The sequence below is a fragment of the Pseudophryne corroboree genome, chromosome 4, assembly GCF_028390025.1.
Source record: "Pseudophryne corroboree isolate aPseCor3 chromosome 4, aPseCor3.hap2, whole genome shotgun sequence".
Classification (NCBI taxonomy): Eukaryota; Metazoa; Chordata; class Amphibia; order Anura; family Myobatrachidae; genus Pseudophryne; species Pseudophryne corroboree.
The window spans coordinates 193634987-193656868 of record NC_086447.1 but is presented as its reverse complement, the minus strand read 5'-3'; the positions used below and the strand labels follow the sequence as shown (position 1 = coordinate 193656868).

Sequence of the window (21882 nt, the reverse complement as noted above, 5' to 3'; positions counted from 1 at the left end):
AAATACCCAAATAAAAACAGGAGACACACACCTTGAGAGTAAAACTTTATTTCACACCTGCCGACACACACATACTTACCTATGTTGACCCGCCGACTGCCACGTCTCCTGATCCGACGATCCGGGGTACCTGTGAATAAAATTATACTCACCTCAATCCAGTGTCCAGATATAAATCCTCGTACTTGGCAAAACAAATAAACGAACACCCGGACCAGCGGACTGAAAGGGGTCCCATGTTTTCACATAGGACCCCTTTCCCCAAATGCCGGGACCTGGCCCCCTGGCCCTTGGGTGGCTGGGGGGGACCCCTTGATTGAAGGGGTCCCCACTCCCCCAGGGTACCCCGGCCAGGGGTGACTAGTTGGATATTTAATGCCACAGCCGCAGGGCGCTGTATAAAAGTGACCCCCGGCTGTGGCATTATCTGTCCAGCTAGTGGAGCCCGATGCTGGTGTAAAAAATAAAAGATACTATGTTACTATGTTACTATGACCCCTACTCTTTTTGTCCCCCATATTTTTTGCACCAGCACCAGGCGCAGAGCCCGGTGCTGGTTTTAAAAATACGGGGGATCCCCTGTCCATTTTTCCCCCGGATTTTTAGAACCAGGACCGGTTCGAAGAGCCCGAGGCTGGTTATGCTTTGGAGGGGGGACCCCACGCCATTTTTTTCCGGTATTTTACCATTCCATCTAAAAAAAAATATATATATATATATATATATTTTAAAAAATATATAAATAATACTTGTGCCTCCCAAAAAGACAAACCAAGTACCTAATCCCTTCTAATATAAATAGATATGCTATTACCAATAAAAAAAACACCAAAAAAAAACATGGTTTTAAATTTTTTTTATTAGATTCACCCACCAAAGTGTGGCGGATTGAAAATGACGAATTTACTGTCTAAAAGCACTGTGGTCGAATTTCCAAACTTCAATTGAATATACTTTTGTCGAATTGCCGCATTTGTACCATTGCAGAAAAGTCGAATTTGACAAATGTCGAATTTCAAAAAGTCGAATTTTGAAAGTCCGTTTTTTTGACGGAAAGTACTGAATTGCATTGTCGATTTTTTTTTTTTTGGCGAAAAAGTCCCGTTTTTCGACAATTTCGGGAATTCGACCGCAATTGCATATACCCCATAGTGTCTCAGTGCAGTGTCAGATGATTGTGCTTCCACTGGGGCAAATGTAAATCAATTATAAAAATTTATTGGATTTAACGAACGTACAGAAAGAGGAACCACACTATTCGCCATTACGGTATTGCTCTTTGTATTGTGTATATCTCAGCTGCTGCACTATACTACTATATATCATGTAAGAAGTACTGGAACACAGGTGCCTGCGCTTATACATTGGGCAGGTTATAATGAAATCCGAGTTCGGCGGCCGTGTGTGATGCCGGTGGATCTCGGAAGTTTTATTAAAGGGGCACTCGTGTACAAGGCACGGTTTAGCCTTGTGCATGATTGCCCCTTAAACGTCAAAGTTCGGCTGGCATCCTGCAGGGCTGCCGAACTTGGAATTCATTACAACCCGCCCATGATGTGGTCTGTATGGGGTGGTGCAAAAGACACACTTGCAAGACTGGTGCAATGAAAAAGGACTATACCAGGTGTAGGTAATGTGTGGCAATCCAGCTGCTGTGGAACTATACCCCCCATAACACACAGATGAAGCAACATCACTGTACAGTACTACACTGAAGGTATAAACAGAAAATATCAGGGCTCTCTAAGTGGGTATGGGATTCAGGGTCGACAGTGTTTAGGTCGACACCCATTAGATCGACACCTATTGATCGACAGTGACTAGGTCGACACATGAAATAAGTCGACGCAGCCATTAGGTCGACATGAACAAGGTCGACATGGAAAGAGGTCGACATGAGTTGTTTATTATTTTTGATGTTGTTTTCTTCGTAAAGTGACGGGGAACACCAATTAGTGTACCGTGTCCACTCGCATGGCGAGCATTCGGGCAAGGTGCCTCACTCCATTACCGCTGCGCTCGGCACAGGTTACTGTTCCCAACTGTAGTCCACGTGGATCGTAAAGTATGAAAAAGTTTAAAAAATGGAAAAAAAAGTGAAAAACTCATGTCGACCTAATGGCAGTGTCAACCTATTTCCTGTGACGACCTGCTCAATGTCGACCAATAGGTGTCGACCTAATGTGTGTCGACCTAGAGTCCGGATACCCCATAAGCATAGGTGAATACAGTTTCACCCCACCCATTGATAAGAAATCTATAATCTATAATTAGATTACTGAAAACCGTAAAAAATGGGGTGTATCAATACTAAAATAAAAAAATATGTTTTCAGAGATTTACTGCATAACATATGGATCTCCATATGTGTAACAAAGCTCAGCAGCATATATCGGAGATATCACTACAGTCCAGTGCCACAGCTAGCTCCATAGAATTCCATGATGCTGTGATGTGCCCATTTGCATCAAACGGAAAGCATATATTTCTGGAGCTTGAGCCCGATAAGCAACATAATCTATAGGTAGTGTTGTCTATTGAAGCATATGGGCTTCTTGGAAGGGCAGATCCCAAGTCTTGCACCTGTCCTGGCTGCCGGTCGAGAATGTGCATTAGGGCTCCCAGGTCATAATCTCGGAGGTCAGTACATGGGCCCTCATTCCGAGTTGTTCGCTCGCAAGCTGCTTTTAGCAGCATTGCACACGCTAAGCCGCCGCCTACTCGGAGTGAATCTTAGCTTATCAAAATTGCGAACGAAAGATTAGCAGAATTGCGAATAGATACTTCTTAGCAGTTTCTGAGTAGCTCCACACTTACTCGGCAACTGCGATCAGTTCAGTCAGTTTCGTTCCTGGTTTGACGTCACAAACACACCCAGCGTTCGCCCAGACACTCCCCCGTTTCTTCAGACACTCCCGCGTTTTTCCCAGAAACTGTAGCGTTTTTTCACACACACCCATAAAACGGCCAGTTTCCGCCCAGAAACACCCACTTCCTGTCAATCACATTACGATCACCAGAACGAAGAAAAAAACCTCGTAATGCCGTGAGTAAAAAACCTAACTGCATAGCAAATTTACTTGGCGGTCGCACTGCGGACATTGCGCATGCGCATTAGCGACTAATCGCTCCGTTGCAAAAAAAAAATAACGAGCGAACAACTCGGAATGACCACCTTTGTTGGGACAGCTCAACATCAGAAGTGCTGTCCCGGCCGATAAGTATTCATGTGTGCAAATATGTTTGATTGCAAATAGGGGTGGGGTGTACTGCAACTGCACCCCACCCATTATCTATACTCATTGACTTGGGGGGGTAGGGGGAGTCAATTACAAGCGAGGTTTAACAAGGTAAAAAAAACTTGTTTACTTCGTGGCCAATTTTGGATTACCACGGGTATGCGCACCCCCGAGACCTGCGGTATCCAATCTTTACTATTTTATTTAAGTGGTCTGAAAACCCAGCAGAACAAGTTTTAAAAATAAAACTCACCCATGCAGAGGTCTCTGTGGCTCCTGGGGGTCTTCCTTCCATGTTTGTCCATTTTATCAGGAACTGAGAGAAGGCACGTCATTGCTGATTTACATACAAACACCCACAAAGGTGACATTTTAACATAAACTATTGGCAGCAATCGGAGACAGACAGAATTCCGTACACACTACGGGAGAGATGTATCAAGCCTTGGAGAGAGATAAAGTGGAGAAGTGATCAATGCCAGCCACTAGCTTTGGTCATTTAGCTAGCACAGTGTTTGAAATGACACTTAGAAGCCGATTTCCCGCTTACTGTGCATGTGTCGCAGGTTGCATACGCATCTTTTCCAACAAACTTCTCCAAGAGTACAGATGTTTATCTGCGGACGTATGTGGGGTGGGCATTTCTGGGTGGTATAGTGGATGTGCCTTGGGCGTGTAGCCAGAGTTACTCACTGCTCTGAGTCTTGCGTGTGCCCTCTAAGTGCCAAATCCAGACAGATCTCCGGCAATGGAGTACTGTCTGTGCCAGTGATAAAGGCTGCTCTTGCTTTCAGGTTAAAAATGGGGCGGTGCGGACGCATTTACATTCCATTCGCATTCAGGATGTAGTTGCATTAACACATGGTTGCAGCTCAGAATCAGGGGGGTCATTCCGACCTGATCGCACGCTAGCTATTTTTTGCAGCGCTGCGATCAGGTTAAAACTGCGCATGCGTATGCACTGCAATGCGCAGGCGTGTCGTACGGGTAAAAAGCGGATCGGTGCTGGGCGATGGATTTAACTAAGAATCCATTCGCACAGCCGATAGCAAGAAAATTGACAGGAAGAGGGCGTTTATGGGAGTCAACTGACCGTTTTCAGGGAGTGGCTGGAAAAACACAGGCGTGTCCAAGCGTTTGCAGGGCGGGTGTCTGACGTCAATTCCGGTACCGGACAGGCTGAAGTGATCGAAGCGGCTGAGTAAGTTCAGACCAGAAACTGCACAAACTGTTTTTGTACCACTCGGCTGCACGAGCGTTCGCACACTTGCAAAGCAAAAATACACTCCCCCATAGGCGGTGACTATCTGATCGCAGCACTGCAAAAAATAGCTAGCGAGCAATCAAGTTGGAATGACCCCCCAGGCCTAAATATGAACCATGCATGCTACTACAACTACTACTACAGGGGCTATCCAGGCAATAATACAGTGGCTATTCAGGCATTCATGTGACACATTTATCAACGAGTGATAAAAATCATTGTGAATGATAAAACTTGTTGTGTATGATAAATGGTGCTCCAGCCAATCAGTTGAACACGACAAAGCTGAATGCATGACAGTTAGGAGATGATTGGCTGGAGCAACATTTATCATATGCAGCAAGTTTTATCATTCACAACGAGTTTTATCACTCGTTGATAAATGAGCCCCAATATGTGATACTGTATGTGCACAGTGTAACCTCACGGCAAATTGAATCTGCTCCTTAGCGTTATCTGACTAAGTTAATCCTATTTTTTTTTTAAACAAAAACAGTAAAACAGAACTTCAGTTCTTACGCCTACCCTTACATAGCTCTAACCAAATGCAACTCTTGAATATGAAGAAGTGAAACAAGTGCTCACTAACAGATGTCTAGCAATGTCTGCCCAAAGGTGAGAAACTCCAACAGCATACTGAAACTTCTAAAAGTTTTTTTTCTTCAAATATTGCTGTATCCCACCTCATGGTTTGAAAATGGATTTAAGACTGACTGCTTGGTGCTATGGAATAGGCTGGAGCTATATACGGTATGTAACCAAGTTACCAACGCCGGAAACCCAACCGCTACAAACACTGACAATCGGCATGCTGACTAACAGGGACTTTTCCCACTCATGGGTGACCACGACACCCATAGAGTGGGAACAGAACCTGTGGCGAGCGCATTGAGCCTCTAAGCCCGCTGCGTGGAGACCACAGTGAGCCCGCAAGGGGCTTCATTGCTCTCGCCCCCCCCACCTCCACCCGCATTCTAGCGTCCGGGATCCCGCCGTTGGTATGCGGACCAAAGAGATCCCGGCCACTGCCAAACCATACGAAAAAAACCTATATACATACATGTTATGATATAATGTAGGTCGCTCTTTAAGCTACAGAATCATTGATGAGTTAGTGGCGCATAAAGCAGATGGCCCTGAGGCCTAATACTGTATCCTGTGACAAAATAAATAATGCAAGATGGCTCGCTTTGACTTTCTATGTTTCCAGACAATAATGTATAGCAAACAAAAATAGTTACTAGTTTTAACTATTAACCATGATTTTCCAGAAGACAGCTATTGCTTTGTTACATAGATTTCTCCCCACCCATAGCTATGTTGGTGCACCGTTTACACCTCGTTACATCGCATACATGTGGTGTGACGCACACTTGAATGGCTTACAGCAGGCATGTCCAAACTGCGGCCCTCCAGCTGCTGAGAAACTACATATCCCAGCATGCCCTGACACAGTTTTGCTGTCAGAGAATGCTAAAGCTGTGTCAGGGCATGCTGGGATGTGTAGTTTCTCAACAGCTGGAGGGCCGCAGTTTGGACATGCCTGGCTTACAGTAAAGAGGCAAGGTAAAGTATCATATCACGTTTACATTCTAGCAATATATGTGTTGGCCAAAACCTGTCAACATTCCTCAGATAATATCTGAGTGTCTGTCCAAACATACATCGCAAAGGTATGCAAACCTATCAAGAAGAAAAATGACAGCACAAAGCTACATTTAATTCTAAAATGCTGCATATTGTCTCAATGTATAATTCTCACTTTCTGCAATCATCAGTGACCTCTACTGCGCACATTACATATGGCCATATATTATTCATAATACACCATCTATTCTACTGTGACCCTTTCATAATCTACTGACAAAACTGTGTCATTTTATTTCTTCCATTAGAAAGTTAAATATAATAATTAACCATTTTAAAACGCTCCAAACTCATGTATCCACTAAAAGAATACAATAGATAATAGATAAACTACAGCTACACGGACAATACTTAACATGAATGCTACACTTGGAGAGAAAATACTGTATATGTGTCATTTGCATTGTATTAGGATATGGATGCTGATGAAACAGTCGCTGTATGTTTTTGCCCTTTATGAGACAAGCACATATTACTGCTAGACAGAAACATCAACACAGGTCAAATGCATTTCTTTGCAGGCTGACAAATGACAGTACAACTCCCAGTAGGCCTTAAACTCTGGAATAATCATAGTACAGTTGTATTGTATTCCAAATAATCACCACATAAACCTAAAAATGAACATAGCATCTATGGTATATAATAATCAGCAGTGACCAGTCACATCTACATCATGCACCTGCAGCACGAGCCCCCACCGTAGCAACGGAGACCAAGACTAGGAGAACCCTGCAGTGCCTGCCCCAGTAGAAGGTAGGTGGGGTTAGGGTGACTTGGCACATGCTGTGTCCATGTTACTAGTACTGAATAAAAACATACACATCCAGCACACACACACACACACACACAAAAATAAACTAGAATATTTGTAAAGGGAACTTAACATTAATTATTTTTAAATATTTTATGTTGTTATCAAGATTGCCACAGTAACATTTCAAGTCCGTACCTTCCAAATGTTGTAATTGTGGCAGAGCAGTCCTGATATGTGGACCTCAAAAAGGAGAAAGCTAACAAGGAAGTGGGAGGAGAATCAAAGAAAAGTGGGTGTTTCTGTGTGGGTTGGGTAGTGTTTCGGTGAACCAAAGAAAGAGCCTGTTTTATCCCGATTTTCCCTGTCTAAATTTTGTTAGGTCTGCAATTTGTCGTGTTGCTCTCCAAAAGAGAGACGTGCTAAGTTTTAAAGTTTTGTGAATCCACTTTAAAATTAAGATTTTTAGATCGAGGGGTGCAATTTAAAATTGCAAGGAAGAAAACTAAAATGTAACAAAAGGAAGTAATTTTACAGGGAGAGTTATAGATCCAAGGAACAGAGTTATAGATCCAAGGAACAGTCGGGCAGCAGCTGTAGTGGGGACGGATACAGTAAAAAAAAAAAAATAGTGTATGGGACAAACATGTTGTCCTTGTAGACATATAATTAAAAAGCCATCTCCAAAAAAAAAAAGACAGAATAGATCATTCTCCCAGAAAGTCAAAGAGACTCCCAAATTGTGAGGAAATCTCCTGAACTTCTGGGAGGTTAGGCTGCCCTTGCAGATCCCGCCCATTTCATTAGTGAAGTAGGTGGGGCCAGAGCGGAGGACCACGAAGTATGCTATTATGGACTACATGGATCTGTAAAGTCTCTTCTGTTGTCAAATTCTATGTCGTTGCCTCCTCTTATTATTACAACAGAGAAAGGAAGAAGAAAAAGATTTTCTTTGTGGTGAACAATTCATTCAGTTCAATTTGATTTGAAAATTGTCGGTTTGCTTTTATTTTTTACTTTTGGCATAATGGGCTGTGCTTTACCATTGCCATTATATGGAAGTCACTTGGGTTACTTACAACGCCAAGGGTCGCAATTCCTCGGCCAGGGGATGAAGAGCCTCTTGTTGAAAATTGTTAACCCTGCTCCTACCCCAAGCCCTCTTCTGTCTAGCCTGACTTTCACTATGGCAAATGGGTCCCACACTCGGGTCTCCCTGGAAACTGGTTGTCAGGCACTAGGACTACTTCAGGACATGAAAGGAAGGGGGATGGGGATAACATTTTTATTTTGTGTTTCACAGTGAACTGTGCAGAGTATTCATTGGTCTCATTGTAGTACAGCTAAAGACCCAACCTCTGCCAGCTCTGAGCTGGTGCAGATATCAAGTCAAAGAGGAATGGGCAAGAACAGCTAGGAATTGGCACATAGATGGCCCAATGCTGAATTTTGGGTATGGAGCTGTTGCTTTATGCTTCATAAATAAGATCTAACAGAACAGCTTGGGCTGACTTGAAAAGCTTTTTATACAAAATGGTACAGCTAGCTGCTATTTTTAAATAAAACTTGTCTATTCCGGGAAACATACAATATTGGGATTATTCCATACTCCCAGGAGAGGAAGGTACCCTCCCAGATCACTCCAACTTCCATATTTCCTGCAATAGGTGTGAGCCTGCGCTCCTCTGCATGACACCACCAGCCACAGATTCCCTGAACTAGCCACTTGGTCCTCCCCATGCAGCCTATCTCAGAAATCAGGTTCCAAGCATAGCTCTACACAATTCTTAAACTTTCTTCCTTTAAAAACCAACACAGACCAGAACTATGCAAATGTTTGTCAATTATTCCATAAATGCAGGAGGAAAAACTGGTTTAGAACCTATTGCGATGCATTCAAAGAAAAATATATTTATGAATTAACAGATATGTATTTATAGACCACATAGTGCATTACAGACAATATTTAATCTTTCACATCAGTCTGTCAGAAGCCAATAAACCTACTTTTGGGCTATTTGAGAAAACCAGAGAATCTGTATAAAGCCAACACAAACACGGAGAGGATGTATAAACTCTACACACATAGGGCTCTGATCATAATCAAATCCACGACCCTAACTGCGTAACCACAGTGCTGCCCGAAATATAAATAACACTTATTATCTATTTATTTATTTTTTTCCATTTCACTGCGATGCCTATGCACAAAGTTCTTGCAGAAAATAACCACCCACATGCAGGCAGTATATTGTAGTTCCCTGGCAACCTCATAGTTAAAATCATACTTTCCACATCTTGCGGCCAGATTCTCAGATCTTGATGATGTTTTGTGACCAGAAATCTGACTGATTTTTGACACGTCTACACAACAAGATGTGACTTGCTTAGACCAAGGACCAAGCAGCAATTAGAATGCCTGCCAATAGATAAGACTTCTTTGTGGGAAACAGACAATGAGGCCGCTCCAAAAATGGCATACGCCTAACAGTAAAAAAAACAGGTCATTATGTAATTTATGTAATCATAAACAGGTCAAGTGGGATTATATATAAAGGGGTGAATTCAATTAGCCGTCCTGAAATCTCGCTTACCGTTGCTTAATTACGTGGTAATTTCACTTACTGTGCATATGCCCACTTCCGCTAGCGACACTATTCAATTCTAAAATGCTTATCTGGCTGGTAATACCCACATTAGGTGTGGGGAAAAGGAATCACCCTGCACTCCCAAAATAGTGGCAACTACATTAAATAACTGTATAAAATGCTATTAGTGGCCATTAGCAAAGTACATGGGGCTCTTAAAAAGGTGTCAAATGGCTGATTTTTGCTTTTTTTTTTACTAACGGGGAGAAAATGATAGACAGCTATTTATTGTGAAAAAATGTCAAGTGATTTTCCTGTCATTTTACGGGGTGTCGTATGTTAAGTAGATTAGACTTAGGTCGACAGTGTCTAGGTCGACCACTATTAGTCGACAGTAAGTAGGTCGACATGGTTTCTAGGTCGACAGGGACTCTAGGTCGACATGAGAAAAGGTCGACATGAGGGGTTTTTTTTCTTCTTTTTTTGGTGTTGTTTTCTCCGTACAGTGACCGGGAACACCAATTAGTGCACAGTGGGGGTAATTCCAAGTTGATCGCAGCAGGATTTTTGATAGCAATTGGGCAAAACCATGTGCACTGCAGGGGAGGCAGATATAACGTGCAGAAAGAGTTAGATTTGGGTGGGTTATTTTATTTCTGTGCAGGGTAAATACTGGCTGCCTTATTTTTACACTGCAAATTAGATTGCAGATTGAACACACCACACCCAAATCTAACTCTCTCTGCACATGTTATATCTGCCCCTCCTGCAGTGCACATGGTTTTGCCCAATTGCTAACAAAAATCCTGCTGCGATCAACTTGGAATTACCCCCAGTGTCCCCTCGCATGGTGAGCGAGGTGTCTTGCTCCGCTACCGCTGCGCACAGCACAGGTTACCGTTCCCAATTGTAGTCCACGTGGATCGTAAAGTATGAAAGTTAAAAAAAAAAAAATATTATTTTTAAAAACTCATGTCGACCTTTTGTCATGTCAACATAGAACATGTTGACCTAGAGTCCCTGTCGACCTTTTGTCATGTCGACATAGAACATGTAGACCTAGAGTCCCTGTCAACCTAGAAACCATGTTGACCTACTTACTGTTGACCAATAGTGGTCGACCTAGACACTGTCGACCTACTTACTGTCGACCTAAAGACCAGATCCCCATTTTAAGACACTTTGAAATATTTGTCAAAAAACATCAGTAACTGACAGCTGCAAGCTTAAAAACACCTGTCCTATCCATATACTACACCCCCATATACCCATCGCACATTGAACCCATTATTCTGTATTTCTGCCCTCCCTCCCCCAAAAAATAATAACTTAATTATTTGCAAAATTAAATTATGCAAATTATGCTAATTAAAACTTCTAAATGCTTTACTTACATTAGAGGGTATGTCCCTGGGGTTCTGAACCAAGTCCCAACATTTTTACCCATACCTCAAACACCCCTTCAGTGCTGCAGTAGGTACAGTACCCAGCAGGAGAATTTGGAGGTCTGGTGTACCATCACCCACAGCTAGTGGTCTGATGCAGTCAACTGGGCCTGTATTAAGCCTATCAGTTCACTAGGAACTAGTGACATCTCATGCCTGCTACTGGAGGTGCATTGTTTTCTAGGGAGTCACCAGTAAAAACTCTACTTTGCAATTGGTTGAGAAAGCCAACATAGTAAAGCCTGCATTGTACCAGAGGGGATGGGTCACCAGAATATGGTCTGCAATATACTGGCAGAGGGATTTTCCAGAATAAGCACTTACAGAGATGAGGAGGGTACCAGGATATGCTCCTCCCTGGGGGGGGGGGGAGTTTATCATCACCAGGATGACAAGGTCTGCACTGTATCCCACAGATTGTAAGCGTGCAAGCAGGGCCCTCCTACCTCCTATGACTGTTTGTTTTTACCCGGTTTTGTCTTCTAATTGTGTCTAGTTGTAAAGCAAAACAGAATTTGCTGCGCTATATTTGAAACTGTTAATAAATAAATAATAAATAAATATGGGGTGTCATCAATAAAGCTCTTCATTGTAATGTACAGCTGTGGGATGTAATATCTGCACTGTACTGAAAGAATCATCAGAGAAAGCTCTGCAGTGTACTGTGGGAATTGGGTGGTTACCAAAGTAACTTACTCTCCATTGCTCTGGGGGTGGGTCACGTAGGGTGGGAAGGGGGGGATGGCGGAGTCAGTTAAGAATGCCCTGAACTGTACCAGAGGGGAGTGGGTCACCGTAAAATGGGGGGAGATGTATCAAGTCTTGGGGAGAGATAAAGCGGAGAGAGATAAAGTACTAACCAATCAGTTTCTGTCATATTACAGGCTGTACTAGAAAAATTGCAGTTAGAAGCTTTATTGTTAGTACTTTATCCCTCTCCAAGCTTTGATAAATCTGCCCCTTAGTTTTGCGTCAGTGTGGCCAGGTGGTGCGCTCTGCACATTGCAAGGAGCACGCCTATTCTGCGTTTTTGGGAGACTGCCGGAGGGTTAAAAAATTTCAAGGGGAGCAATGTGAAAAAGAATAAACATCACATGAAAGTCCAACCTCATACTACTTTATAACTACCCCTTTCATTAAACTTTTATCTTTCTTTTTTTAATTCATCATTGAGAGACTGGGACAATGCTAGTGCTACTGCATGTAGCACGTTTGTATACAGGTATGTGAACATTTTTTTTAAAATTAGGCAAACCGCTCCTAGCAATTAGCTTCTCTGCCTAATACATCTCACTACATGGTCTGCATTATGGCCCTCATTCCGAGTTGTTCGCTCGTTGCCGATTTTCGCTATATTGCGATTAGTCGCTTACTGCGCATGCACAAGGTTCGCAGAGCGCATGCGGTTAGTTATTTTACACAAAAGTTAGGTATTTTACTCACGGCATAACGAGGATTTTTCATCGTTCTGGTGATCGTACTGTGATTGACAGGAAGTGGGTGTTTCTGGGCAGAAACTGGCCGTTTTCTGGGAGTGTGCGAAAAAACGCTGGCGTTTCTGGGAAAAACGCGGGAGTGTCTGAAGAAACGGGGGAGTGTCTGGGCGAACGCTGGGTGTGTTTGTGACGTCAAACCAGGAACGAAACTGACTGAACTGATCGCAATGGCTGAGTAAGTCTGGAGCTACTCAGAAACTGCTAAGAAATTTCTATTCGCAATTCTGCTAATCTTTCGTTCGCAATTCTGCTATGCTAAGATACACTCCCAGAGGGCGGCGGCTTAGCGTGTGCAATGCTGCTAAAAGCAGCTAGCGAGCGAACAACTTGGAATGAGGGCCCATATCGGCAGAGAGATTCACCAGAATAAGCACTGCACCTGAGGGAGAGGAGGGGACCAGGATATGCACTGAACTGTATCAGGGGTAGTAGAGCTCACCAGAATAAGTCCTGCTTGTACCAGAATATGCCATGTAGTGTAAATGGGGTAGGAGGAGGGTTCACCAAAGTAAGCCCTGCCTTGTACCAGAATACATCCTGTATGGTAAAGGGGGTAGGAGGAGGGTTCACCAGAGTAAGTCCCTGCCTTGCACCAGAATACGCCCTGTATGGTAAAGGAGGTAGTAGGAGGATTGCCCAGAGTAAGTTCTGCTTGTACTAGAATACGCCCTGTAGTGTAAATAGAGTAGGAGGAGGGTTCACCAAAGTAAGCACTGCATTGTACCTGAATATGCCCTGTATTGCAACGAGGGCTTGTCACCAGAATATACTATGAATTCTACTGAGGTCACTGGAATAGGCTCAGTGCAGGATTGTTGTCACCAGAATAGATTCTGCACTGAGCTCACTATAGCCCTCATTCCGAGTTGTTCGCTCGTTCTTTTTCATCGCATCGCAGCGATTTTCCGCAAACTGTGCATGCGCAATGTTCGCACTGCGGCTGCGCCAAGTAAATTTGCTAAGAAGTTTGGTATTTTACTCACGGTATTACGAGGTTTTTTCTTCGTTCTGGTGATCGTTGTGTGATTGACAGGAAGTGGGTGTTTCTGGGCGGAAACTGGCCGTTTTCTGGGAGTGTGTGAAAAAACGCTGCCGTTTCTGGGAAAAACGCGGGAGTGGCTGGAGAAACGGGGGAGTGCCTGGGCGAACGCTGGGTGTGTTTGTGACGTCAAACCAGGAACGAAACTGACTGAACTGATCGCAGTGGCAGAGTAAGTGTCGAGCTACTCAGAAACTGCTTAGAAATTTCTATTCGCAATTTTGAGAATCTTTGGTTCGCAATTTTGCTAAGCTAAGATTCACTCCCAGTAGGCGGCGGCTTAGCGTGTGCACTGCTGCTAAAAGCAGCTAGCGAGCGAACAACTCGGAATGAGGGCCTATGTTTGGGGATTTTGCACCACACTGAGATCATCACAATGGTCTTTGTACAAGATTTATTATTTGACATAATTCTTATAATGAAATATATTGTACACTAAATATATACATATTGTCTTGCTTTCCACTGCGCTAGTATGCTTCCTGCCCAGTATTATGCTTAGTAAAAGGTAGTATCTTATTATTTTACATTATACATAGCATATGTTCTTTCTTTTCTTCCTTAGACATTTGCTACCAGAGTATTCTAGTCCAGGTATTTCCTAGAAAGAGAATAACTGGTCTATTCCCCCTTCCGCAGTATATAAGATTAATGGCACTAGAAACAAAGGCCATTGTATCAGCAAGCAGACAGGCAAAGTAACAATGCAGGGTGGAAACTCTATAGGATGTATAGTGGGAAGGGATTAGCAGCAGAAAGAGAATAGCAATGGATGGCAGACAGGACAGGCGATAACCAACTGATCAGAGCATACATCAGAGTTCTATGCAGGAAAGATCGCATACAAGGGTGTGCCTAACTATTCTGGTGCTTGAGGGAGAAGCTGCAATGCCCGCCATCACATTTCTTACATAAGGCAATATCCACACATCTAGCAGCAGAATATTGTCATTTTATTCATTAATAGGGGTCCTCCAGTATATCTCACCATAATTAGTGCCCCCATCCACATAAACAAGCAGCACACTCTGCAGGGAAGAATGCAGAGTAATGTGCCGCTTGTCACTGAACATTTGCTTCTCCATTTCAATGAGCTTTGGCAGGAGCGGTGGCTATGATAAGTGGTCCATTACTTCTGTTCCTCTTTGCTGAATCCTCCCAAGTGGCACTGCAGATTGGTTTTGGGGTCTACAATTCTATCATCTAAATCGGCAGTGTGGGTGCCAGAGTAAGGGCCCCTACTGGCTGCCAGATTACTGGGGCACTAAATAGTACGTATGAGGTGATTTCTAATGGTGGGGAGCGCAAACCACTACAGCAGCAGATCACAGATGTATCCATTTGTAGCTGTGAAATCCCTGTAAGTACAATAAAAGTGGGCTCATTATAGGCCCTCCCCATAGCAGAACATGGAAGTGATATAGATTCCCAATATGTCTCATAAAAAGCCAAGTTTTACTGTGGGCTGATTCTGAGTCACACACAAAGTGGCTGTAGCTGCAGGCAGCCATGGAAGCCAGATTTACTAACCGATGCTAACGCAAGATTCTGTATGGCTAATGCCGGGGTGAGTGCCTCTGTATCCAGAAAGCCATGTTGCCCACTGCTGTTACGCCGGCCGCCACAACTGTCTTCATTAGTAACGGCAATTGTACTAGTCCCATGCTAGGTGCAAGTGATCCGACAGAAACAGGCTTTCCCTTCCCCGTACACACAACTCACAGAGTTAGATGTAGCTTTACATACACAACCGCGACACTGCCACAAGTCACAGCGGTTCCCTGTGCTCGTATTATCACTGCCAAGTTGCCATGCCGAAACTCCTAATTTCAAGGAAAGACAGGTCCAGTTAAGTTCTGTATGTCTCAGAATAGGCCAGCCAGAAGCAAGAATCCGTAAATACACATGTGCGCATGTATGCAAAAACTCGCCATTTGAATCCATGCGAACTATCTGATGCAGAAACAGGCCCTGTATGTGCACAAATATACTGAATGCCAGCTCAGGTAAAGAATGCCCAGTTTTATACCAGGGTAGAAGAGACCCCAAGAGCCAGGTAGTCACTGTGCCAAAAAAATCTGTTAAGTAGGGTAAGATCTTTACTGGTTCCTTTAAAGATCTGTCTGGCTTCTAGATTTGACAGACTGATTTGTACATTTAGGTAAGTCCTGGATACATTTATATAATGTGTCAGTATTAAGGATATTAGGGACCCATCTGATGGTTCACCTTTGCGTGGTAGGTGGGCATGCGTATTTGGCCAAACATGTGCTAAGAACCTTATTTATACTCTATGACGTTAATTGTAGAGATTCTAATAGTTTTGATAATCAGTATTCTTAGTGCTTAGAGTGTGCAACCGGAATTTCCTTTGTTTCTGCATGGCACTACAAGTCTCAGAATGGTAGCACCTCGTATTATGTTTAAAATTAGGGTGTGCAATCCAGCCCTCCACCACCATGTTTCACCTGTACATTTAGTTGCCTGCTCAGGGTTTACTGCCACTGGCGTAGCTATAATGGGTGCAGTGTGTGTGGTGTACACGGTCCCGAGTCCAGAGGGGGCCCCCACCGCACCCATTTTCCAAATACTCATCCCTCCAGAGTCCCGCACCGACTTCCGCGGCGGTGTTAAAACTCTGTGAAAATGGCGCAGCACAAAAATCACTGAGTAAATGGGCGCCGTGCCATTTTCTCTGAGATCTGCGCATGCGCAGTAGAGCCTGAGCGCTCTAGTGCTCAGACTCTCAGTACTGCCGGCAGAGAGGAGGGGGCCCAAACGAAGGAGGCTGCACCCGGGCCTCCTCCTCTCTTAAAGCGCTCCTGTTTACTGTATTTTTACTGTACAAAAGTAATGGAACAGAAGCAATATATGTATGTTACCTGCTAGGTAGCTACCATTGTTACAATGCAGTTTGCCATAAAGGACTTTTTATTTGTTCCCGTTTTCATCTGTATGGTATTTAAAACATAGAAGTGAATTTTGATTTAGCAATGGGGATGTTTATTCAGGCTGTGGTTAGACTGAAACAATAACTGCTTCCTAAACAAGGATGCAGCATCTGTGAACAATGTTTACCAATGCTACTTGATTCATTTCACCCACTGATAGAGTCTGAGGAGAGTTTCTTCAACCCAACCCTGTTTCAGAATCATAACAATCTTTTTAATTCACTGGCAACGTATGCCATGGATAAAACAGAAGATGTGGATAATGAAAAAAGTAACATTATCTATTTTCCACCCAATTTGATCTAAATATGTGTATGCATAACTTATATTTTATTTGTGAGAACGTCATTAACACGGCCAAACAAAGCCAAAATGCAGCGCAGGAACCTCTTTTGTGGCTAAATGTGCCTCAATGTAGTAGGAGGTTGGAATTTCATGTGATGTTTATCAGTGGTGGCTGCAGCCGACTACCTAGTGCAGGGGAGGCCGCTGAGCACATATAAACATACATGTGAGGATGAATGTGTGTGTATATATATATATATATATATATATATATATATACTGGCAGTGTATCTGGAATCGGCATCAGCGCTGTAGATCAAAGTCCCCCCAAGTGATGTTTATTCTTTTGCACATTGCTCCCCCTGAAAATGTTTTCACCATCCTGCAATCTCCAAAAACAAAGAGCAGGCACCCTCCCTGCAATGCACTGACTGTACCACCTGGCCAGACTGATGAAAAGCTAAGGGGCAGATTTAGCAAAGCGTGGTGAGATATAAAGCGGAGAGAAATAAACTACCAACTAATCAGCTCCTGTCATTTTTCAAACACAGCCTGTAACATGGCAGTTAGGAGCTGACTGGTTGGTACAATATTTATTTCCACTTTATATCTAAGCTTTGATAAATCTTCGTAAGTCTCTGCTGTATGTAATGTGCTTCCCGTGCACACTGTATATGAAGCGTTGTGTTCTATTAACCACATTGCCAGAATATCAGTGATGCCCCTGCTTGCACTCACTGCACCTAACTTGGCATCACTGTAACACTGTAACACATAATCACTGTATCACCGTAACACTGCACCTAACTTGGCAGCACTCACTGCACCTAACTTGGCATCACTGTAACACCTGTCAGGTGCAAGTCAGACAATTACATCTTTTATCAGTTTAGGTGCTATGCACACTTGCACCTTTAACCAAGTAAAGTTAATTAATAATGGCTGGCATGTCTTATATATGCTGTGGAGGCAGTCATTTTGTTAATGTAAAATATGCTTTATAATTGCAATTCGCTAGCAACTAGTGACATCACCAAGACCCAAAATGCCTCAGTGATGTCACGATTTTCTAGGAAACAATAGGCTGCAAAATGATTGTCTCCATCATTCTTTAAGCACCTACTGTACGTAACAGCATCAGGTGGATCTGAATTAGGCTTTATTGTCTTGTGGATTTGTCTATGGTCAGCGTTTGATTATCAGTAAGAGATAAGAGATAGGCAAGACTGTTCTACTAATCACAGGTAACACTATATTATTATGCAGCGGTGATAGTGATAGTTTTCTATCTCCGCTGATCACAGTGATAGAAAACATCCTATCACTGCAATTTAACAAGAAACTATCATCAGAGCTGCCAAGTAATGCTTCGCTTCCCTAAGCATTTTTCTGTCCGTATCCTCAGCTATCCGCAGCCTGAGATTTTCCTGTTTTTTTATGGAAACAAAACTTTCTACTTCTCTACTTAATAAATAGAACCGCAAGGTTGTCAGTGTACAGGATTTCTCTCCACCCAGCAGAATGTGACAAAATACATCAGTACTCAAAGTAATCCCAAATGACTACTAAAGTTTCAGGGGCTCATGGAATTTGCTTCTAAGTCGTAACCGCAAAATGTGCCTTGGAAAAAAGTGCATTTGCGGAGCTTCCCATTTATGCAAGATGCTTGCTGCTCTGCAAGGGAAGCATATGCTCCTGCATTACCACCGTAGTGAATAGTCATCTATGTGCCTGGTTTACACCAGTAATAGTAGTAGCCAATGCTAGAAAATAGCAGTACACAATGCATACACAATACAGTACATGCCTGGCCAGTGTTATTAATAACTAATTATGTCTAAATGGAATTAGACTACAACGCAAAGCCAAAATGAGATTTCTCATTAACTACAAATCAATACACACATCCGTTACCTTTCCCTTTAAAAGATGAAATGGAAACATGCTTCACTGCTGCGGACTGATTGCTTATATCACTGTATTAATGTAAATAGATCAACGTGGGATTATTACTATAGTATTAACATAAATGGGAAGGATTGAGACGCATTCAGCTAAAAAAATACATGAGCCCCTCACTCTTATAAACTTACTGAAAACCCATAAATGTAGACTATAGTGGTGGTAAGACGCCTATATCAAAGTTTCCCTTTTACCAAGCCACTGAATGGGACTAGTCTCTCTCCTTTGTCCACTCGTGTGATCTTTGATTCTTTATTCCCAATAGTCCTAACATCTTCTTCTCATACCCCAGGCACTGTACAGACAATGATTCACACATTCCTCAGTCTGTCACTCGCTCCTCTGATAACCTTAGGGGGAAATCTCATCCCCTTGATGACTTCCTCGATTACAGATGTATTAACTTGTTTCAACTCTGTTCTTTCCCCAAAGCTATTTTTCTAAAATTAATCAAAATTCACAAATCAGTCCTGAGCTGCCGCGTTTGTGTGACAGTATCCTATTGTATCCATCTGCAGCCTATGTCTCCCTATACTTTAAGAATGTACCTGTAAATAGCACTGGTCACGCATCACAATTTACTCACAAAGCAATTGGAGGTCTATCTGTTATTACCCAGTCATATTACTTTGAAAATGAGAGATGCAATGTATTTCTATCCGTTCTGCTGATCTTGACATCCTGGAAGCCTGTGTAGTACTGACTGTTGTCTGGAATGTGTTATGCAGATTTAATAACAAAGTCTACAATGACAAATACATAAGTAAATAGATACACTAATGTTGGCAAAATACTGTATATACCATACAGTTCGTTGTTGAATAACTGGATCAGACCTGCCAGCCAAACTGGATCTGGTCTTGCCGTACTGGGCCAAGCCTTGATACATTTTGGGCTGAATGGGGTATTATTAGCTGAGTCTGAAGATGCCCATATATACACATGTCAATAGTGTTCATCTTTAGGCCAAATCTATGAGTATGACCTACCGAATAATGATCCATACAGACGTGGATTATTATGGGACCTCACAGACTATTTGGGGCTACCTAAACTGTAATATTGTCCAGTTGCCAGGTATCTATAGCCTGTGGTTTGCAATGTGCATGATGAAATTCCCTCTAACCTTTTATAGGTAATCAGCCTTTTGCCAGGAGACAATTTATTACTCCTGCTATTATGCAGCTGGCCCAATATCACAGCATGTGTGATAGTAATCTAAGCAATTTTCATCGGATCATCGTCTGACGTGTTGGTGCATGTGTTTGGAAGATGACAAGTTATACTCCTAATTCATTAACCAGCTCCAATCTGGCTGCTATGTTTGAGTAGGAAATGGACATTGGTCCTTCTGCCTAGCACTGAACTTTGCATCATCAGTGAGTCTTCAGACCTATAAACATGTTGACATAAATCAGTCTAGTAAAAAGAAATAGCTACTATATAATGCTGTCCTTTAGCCTATAACATGGTCTAGGAAGCTTAACACACGCTGAGGCCAAACAATGTGCAATAAAAAAAAAAACATACAACACTTATGTGTAGTTTCCATGTTGAACTTTTATCTACTGCCCTAGTAGACACTAACCGACTAATCACCATGAGAACCTCTCTGCTAGTGTCTGTTGTCTTTTTTCCTTCTGTGCTTAAACAACATTATGCCCTGTACAGTAATACAACATTACTTTTGCTTTAAGATGTGTAATTGAGCTGAGATCAGACTCAGGCATACATCTGACATGTTCTAACAGGAATCAGTTCATACGTTAGTCTAATGCACACACCTGGAGTCTTTAGTGTAAAACTCAACCAAGCTGTCAGACTTGGTACAGTACATAGCTGAAATCTTACCAGAAAACACACCTACAATGTCATTATGGGGCACAGACTGACAACTCACCTGAGATATCAGGCTCTGTACACAAGTGAGGTGCCCTACGAGTAATCACCTAGGATTTCAGGCTGGGGACACAGGTGAGGTGCCCTACAAGAACTCATCTAAGATGTCAGGTTGGGTACAGAGGTGAGGTGCCCTACGGGAACTCACCTAAGATGCCAGGCTGAGTACACAGGTGAGGTGCCCTACGAGAACTCACCTAAAATGTCAGGTTGGGTACACAGGTGAGGTGCCCTAGGGGAACTCATCTAAGATGTCAGGCTCAGTACACTGATGAGGTGCCCTACGAGAACTCACCTAAGATGTCAGGCTGAGTACACAGGTGAGGTGCCCTACGAGAACTCACCTAGGATGTCAGGCTGGGTACACAAGTTAGGTGCCCTATGAGAGCTCACCTAAGATGTCAGGCTGAGTACACAGGTGAGGTGCCCTACGAGAACTCACCTAGGATATCAGGCTGGGTACACAAGTTAGGTGCCCTATGAGAGCTCACCTAAGATGTCAGGCTGGGTACACAGGTGAGGTGCCGTATGAGAGCTCACCTAAGATATCATGCGGAGTACACAGGCGAGGTTCCTCTATGAGAACTCACCTAAGATATCAGACTAACTGGGGACATAGGGCAAATGCCCTGCGAGAACTTACCTGAGATGTCAGACTGGGCACACAGGTGAGGTGCCTTACGGTAACTCACCTAAGATGTCAGGCTGGGTACACAGGTGAGGTGCCTTACGGTAACTCACCTAAGATGTCAGGCTGGGTACACAGGTGAGGTGCCTTACGGTAACTCACCTAAGATGTCAGGCTGGGTACACAGGTGAGGTGCCCTATGAGAGCTCACCTAAGATATCATGCGGAGTACACAGGCGAGGTTCCTCTATGAGAACTCACCTAAGATATCAGACTAACTGGGGACATAGGGCAAATGCCCTGCGAGAACTTACCTGAGATGTCAGACTGGGCACATAATGTAGGTGAAATGCCCTGCAAGAACTCACCTAAGATATCACATGAGTATAAAGGTGAGATCCCCTGTGAGAACTCACCTAAGATGTCAGGCTGGGTAAACAGGTGAGAGCCCTATGAGAATCCACCTAAGACATCAGGCTGTGTACACAGATAAGGTGCCCTACGAGAACCCACCTAAGCTATCAGGCTGGGTATACATTGGCATTTATATGTCAGATTGCACACATGGAATTTTCTTTTATTCTTACTGGGATTTATACATGCAATAATAACGTGAGTGAGACAGGCACCTGTGTGACGGAGAAAATAATCAGCACTCATAGACTAAGGTATGTCTAAATTTGGC

The 21882-nt window shown here is 43.1% G+C and overlaps 1 protein-coding gene across 3 annotated transcripts in view; it reads right to left on the bottom strand.

Moving 5' to 3' along the window:
• GPC1 (glypican 1) overlaps nucleotides 1–21882 on the bottom strand; it is a 312763-nt gene that overhangs the window by 106310 nt on the left and 184571 nt on the right. The window lies entirely within an intron of this gene.